Source organism: Dendrobium catenatum, unplaced genomic scaffold (assembly GCF_001605985.2).
Source record: "Dendrobium catenatum unplaced genomic scaffold, ASM160598v2 fragScaff_scaffold_1105, whole genome shotgun sequence".
Taxonomy (NCBI): Eukaryota; Viridiplantae; Streptophyta; class Magnoliopsida; order Asparagales; family Orchidaceae; genus Dendrobium; species Dendrobium catenatum.
The window spans coordinates 342608-348969 of record NW_021319567.1 but is presented as its reverse complement, the minus strand read 5'-3'; positions in this window follow the sequence as shown (position 1 = coordinate 348969).

Here is a 6362-nt window from a genome sequence, read left to right as displayed (position 1 = left end):
CTTCGTTTAGGATTACTTTTTTATCACTCCTTAAAGCAGCTTTCTAGTACAAAAATTTTAATTTTTTTATTAGAAAGCTGCTCTAAGAAGCAGTAAAAAAAGCATCCCAATGAAGCCTTAGTCATATCTTCTAATTAAAAAATAAAATTTCTAATAATCAAATACTTTTAAAATAATGAGATGATATGTTAGAATTTTTCTTTTACTTATAATAATAATTATAAGAGGGGGACTAATTTTTTGTCTATCATCAATAGAGAATCCCTATATATACAATAAATCAAAGTGCAAAAAAATAAAGAGACTGCACAAACTATGTTTAATTAATCAAGATGTAACCTTCTAAGTGTCAATGGGAGAATCAAAAGGTCTATAATTTAATAGATCAATTTCATCAAGCAGCTCACTGGCTTAGTTTCTTTGAGATAGAAAGATCCTTTTGTTGTAGGCAAATTCAATTCCCCCCAAAAAAAAAATTTTTGGATGACTCAAATGTTTAGTAAGAATACATTTTGATAGGTAGTGTTGTACTACAGTAATCTCGTTGTGATCCCTCTCTTGAAAGAAAAATTATTATGTATGGAGGCCGGACATAAAACGCCGTCCCGAAACCAACCAGAATGCACCACGTCAGTGCTACCAAACGGTACCGAGCAGTACCGAGCTGTGGTATCGAGCGAAGGGGTGACGTGGCGCATTCTGGTTGGTCTCCGGACGGCATTCAGCGTCTGCATAGAATAATTAACCCTCTTGAAAGGTGGCTTTGCATGATCAACTTCTTCAAGCAGCTCAGTGGCATGCTTTGTTGCAGGCAAATTCCATTCCTAAAAACATATTTTGATGAACCAAATCCTTAGCAAATGCTTAGATAGGTAGTGTTATACTTCAGTAATCTCGTTGCCATCCTTCTCTTCAAAGGTGGCGCTGAATGACCCAAAATCAATAGTTAAAGCTCATGATACAGAATGCTTTCTCCACTCATTACAGTACAAAACATCAAAAAATTTTCTTTTGTTGTTTATGATCATATACAAATCTATTCATATCCAAATTCACTTTTTTTCTTCTGTTTTCTTTTCAGAATATGCATACACAATGAAAGTTACAGAAAAATGTGACATCTACAGCTATGGTGTTGTCCTGTTGGAGCTGCTCACTGGAAGAACACCTGTACAGCCATTAGAACAAGGAGGAGATCTTGCTACATGGGTCAGAAATTACATTAAAGACCATTCTTTAAATTCTGGAGTTCTTGATAGTAAATTAAATCTTCAAGATAACGATATTGTCGATCACATGATTATTGTTTTGAAAATTGCTTTGTTATGTACAAATATGTCTCCATTAGATAGGCCTTCAATGTGGCAAGTCATTCTAATGTTAATGGAATCTAAAGAGAAAGTGAAGAGCTGTCAATCCTCACCAATTTCAGAAATTTCATCAAAAGGAAGATAATTGTTGATGAATTCAGTAAATTTAATCAAGTATATGATTTGTTGTTAATATTCTGCATGAATTGTGCATAGAAATCTGGTAAATCTTTTTTTTTTTAATACAATTTTTTTTAGTTTATTAATCTTGAATTGTAGTAGCAATATCATTATCTTCTGATATTTCATAGTAGCATTTGGAATATGATGAGATTTAAAGTTCTTGAATTTGCTTTAAGATTAGTGCAGTATTAACAATTACCATGCTGCAATCATGTTAAAGTAGATTTGATAGTTTTCAGATTCATCCTTATCAAAATTTTGATTTGGATGTCCTCTTTTTTTTTTTCTTTTGAAAAATGGAAGCCATTGTTGCAATTATTATCGTAAATATATTGCAGATATATTAATATCTATGAAGCTATAAAGTACTTTTTAGAGGTAGAAATGAAGAGAAGTGATTATGTATGTGCAAATCTGGATTATGATAATCTATTGAAATAAACTTTCTTTCCAAGGTGGCCAATAATATTGGGATTCTGCTGGCAACTGACAATCTTACCAATTCTGAACTTCGCTTAACCTTTGCTGAGGTTTGTTTCTTCTTGTTTCTTAGGCTTCATTTGAGACAGTTTTCTTATTGTTTCTTAAAGCAGCCTTCTAGTACAAATTTTTATTATTATTAAAAAGCTGCTTTAAGAAGCAGTAAGAAAGCCGTCCCAAATAAAGTATTAGGCTCGTTTGGGACAGCTTTCTTACTGCTTCATAAAGCAGCTTTTTAGTGCAAAAATTAAAATTTTTATACTATAAAGTTGTTTTAAGAAGCAGAAAGAAAACCATCCCAAATGAAGCTTTAGTCACCACCTTCTCAACTCTCTCGAACTCCATGCCAGTTAAACTTTTGGAATGAAATCGAACTAGAAATTCAATATGATTGAAAGCCCAGCGCTTGCGGGAGACTCGATACCCTCTTAAAATTTCCAACCCCTCCCCAGTCCTTATGGCAAAGCTGAAGTAGAGCCTCCGTTGAGATTTTTTTCAGAGACGTCATAAATCTGTTTTAAAAAGCAATAAAAAAGTCATCTCAAATGAAGCCTTCGTCATCATGTTCAATCTTTAGGTACTGATCAACCCTCCCTCACTCTGGCCAAACTTCAAACTAGTCCTTGAGGCCTCCTCTCAAATCAATCACAAAGATGCTCAAAAGCTTTACTTATTACTACTACATTGGTTTACATTAGGGCTGCAAGCGAACCAAACGTTCGATGAACTACTCGTTGTTCGGTTCGATTAAAGCTCGTTCGTGATCGTTTAATTAACTAACAAACAAACTTGAACAATATTTTAAATACTCGATTCTTAAATAAACAAGCTTGAACACTAATGCGTTCAGCTCGTTTATGTTCGCGAACAACATCAGTTGATGTTCATGAACAAGCTCGATAAAAAGCTCGATTCGGGTTCGATTAAAACCGCTCGATAAAAACTTAAATAATACGTTATTATAAAAATGATAAATATACATAATATAAAAATTTTAATTATAACATAATAATATAATTATTTTTTATTAATAACAAGAAACATTTCATATTTGTCCATGTTTGTTAGATTGTTTGTTTAGGATATTCATGAACAAATTTATGGTTTGCTTGTTCAATAGATTGTTTGCGAAATATGTTCACGAACATAGCTTGTTTAAAGCTCGATAAGCACTAAACAAACGAACATGAACCAAACATGAACACCCTTAAATTAAACGAACCAAACATGAACACAAATAATAAAGCTCGAATCAAACACGAACCAAACATGAACAAGCTAATGTTAAACAAACACAAACATGAACACTCACATACTCGGCTCGGCTCAGTTCGTTTGCAGCCCTAATTGCAAGCAAGCTCTCTTGCTGACTTCTGTCGCCACCATCCATTGTTGCTCGCTGCCACCTTTAGCTATCTAGTGCCACCAACTCCCTCCGTCATCACATGTGGCACGTGACCACCAATTACCGTCGACCACCACCAATCAACAATCAACGCCATTACCCTCCACCCCGTTGGACTGTAGCCACCGCCGCCGTCGGCACCCATTATCGGCTTATCGCCAATCTCAGATGAAAGCATTATCAATCAGATGTTAGAGTTTGGGTGTAGCTCTATGCTTCACTGCTCTTCAGACATGATTGTTCCTTACGCACGAATAGTTTCTATGGTTTGATAGCTTGCTGATGTACCTTCTCGGTGGGCTTTTAGCAGTAATAATGATCATTCAACCCAGCTGGGATTCGATCATGCTTCCTAGCTACTTATCTTTTCATATTCCATAATATTATAGATAAAAAGTGTAGCATAATTTAAGCATGAATCCATGAAAGCTTTGTCCTTGAATTTAAGGTTAAAAAATTAGAGGACAAAGAGAACTCCTTGGAGAACTTCACATTGGAGGGATATCAAGGTTGAACAAGACCAGCAACTCTTTAATGATGACATTAATTAATTTTGGCCAACATAGAGTGCTCCATAGTCAGCTTTTTCAGATTATTTGGGCTGTCTAAGCATGGGAGCAGAAATCATAATGTTGGCTTTTATCATTAGGATTAATTGCTGAGATTAAAAATAAATAATAAAAGGCTAAGATTTTCTCTTGATCAAATTTACTTTTTTAGTTGCAATTTAGGCTTCGTTTGAGACAGCTTTCTTATTATTTTCAAGGCAGTTTTCTAGTATAAGAAGTTGCTTTAAACAATAGTAAGAAAACAGTCCAAAACAAATCCTTAAATTTGAGTGTTAGATAAATTATTTTGATTATGTTTAGGTACCTAATTAAATTAAACAAGGCTAACATTTTTTTATAGGGATTCATGGTTCAAAAAGTGTGGATGAGGTAAGATTTTTTGTAAATTTAATCATAGGTGTTAAATCCATAAATGTCCATGAATCACATTGAACTATACTAATAATTCTAAGAGAAAAAGAGACAGAGATATGGTAAAGTATGAAACTTCAAAATTTTAGTAAAATCAGCTTGAGTATAAAATTTTGAGTTTTAGAGTGAGTAGAAATTATGTAAAGCTCAATTACCTATTTATGAATTCCGATTGGGGCTTGAGCATTATATAATTGATCATATACATAATTATACATGAAAATAAGAGAACGTATAATAATTATGTAGCCTAATCAAAAGATCTAACTTGATGAAGTTGCCTACGAAGCTTTGAAGAAGCCGTTGACTTGGTATATATTAATAGTTGCATAGTTAAGTAACTGATCAATAGTTGTTTTGAGAAATTACTCCTTTCTAAGTAGTCTTGAGGGTTAATTAATGAGTTTTAATCATCGAATATGATGAATTATAAGATATAGTTGTTAGCTTTTGGTGAGTTCTCTTGTAAGCCTATGAATATGAGATCGAAAAGTTTTAGGAATAAGGGCTATATGGCTTTGTTAGCCCTAGGCATAAAACTAGTATTAAAATAATGCAAGAAACTTTACAAAAAAAGAAGGCCCAATAATGAATAATCTCCCAAGAATTTTTATAAAACTCAAAAGTAAAACCATCAGGATCAGGCATAAAAAAAGAAGGATTAGAAAAAAAAAAACATTATTAATCTCATCCAAAGTAACCAAAATAATAAGAGAAGAAAGAAGAATGTTAGGAATGACCTTAACAACCAAAGTTACATTAGAAAAAGCTATAGCCGACTTTGGAGAATTAAAAAAAAATCTTAAAATGTTGCACAAATCACTATCAAAATATCAGGCTTTTGCAGCACAAAATTCGACTTTTCCCGGCGGTTTTAAATGCCACTAATATTTTTTTAGCGGTTTTATGACCGCTGGATGTCTGCCATTATTACAATGCGCTGCAAAGACATTCAGCAGCTGTTTCAGAACCGGCGGGGTAGAACTTACGAATGCAGATTATCACAGCGGTTATACCCGCTGTAATGTTATAGAAATGAAGCGGTTAAATTTGTTGTTATAATAATAGCATAGCATTAGTTAAAACCGCTGCCTATACCCGTCTATAGTACCGGTTTTCCGACCGCTGCTATTAAAGGCTGCGAAAACTTCAATTTTTTTGTAGTGAATGCTTCAGAAATGCTTCTAGAATCCGAAACAATCCCTTTAGAAGAAAAGATTGTCTTAAACCTATTATTGTTTTCTCTGTAGCGAATTTAAGAAAACAATAAAATTAAAATCATCTTCTTCACAAGACAACAATTTAGTTTTAGCCCTTTGAATAATCCAAGAAGATCATAAAGACAAATTAAATTTAAGAAGACCATTAACCTCTTTTAAAGTCAAATTGAAATTTTGATCCAAAGGATCCCTTAGAATCTGATTTTAAAAAATACCTTGTTGTTTTCTAAGAGTCCCTATAGAAATAGAAACATGCTTAGAATAAACCCAAGTCTTTTTCTTAATGATACCTTTAAGATTATGTAATTTAAAATAAATGTCATTAATTGGATTCTCAACAGGAGACTTAGAAAAAACAACAATAAGCAAATCCTAAATTAAAATTCAAGCCTTTTACACATAATTTTTTTAAAAAGGTATATGTTACTCATATAAGTTTTAATTTTATTACAAACAATAAGAGAAGAATGATTAAAACAGTTGGGATTCTCCACTAAATAATAAGAAAAAGAAAAAAAGATCAAGCCAAAAACTGTTAATCGAAACCCTATCCAACTTAATTAATATGAATTGGATAATCGCTTTGTTGATTAAATTAAGTAAAAAAATGCCCAACAAAAGAGAGTTCAAGAAAGCCGAAATAAAAATACAATTTTAAACTCAAATAACTTTCTACTTGGGAGAAAATTACCATCAGATTTTTCATTTGCAAATCTACAACAATTAAAATCTCCTAATAAAATTGAAGGAGAAGAAAATGTTAGATGCTAAATCAAGAATATCC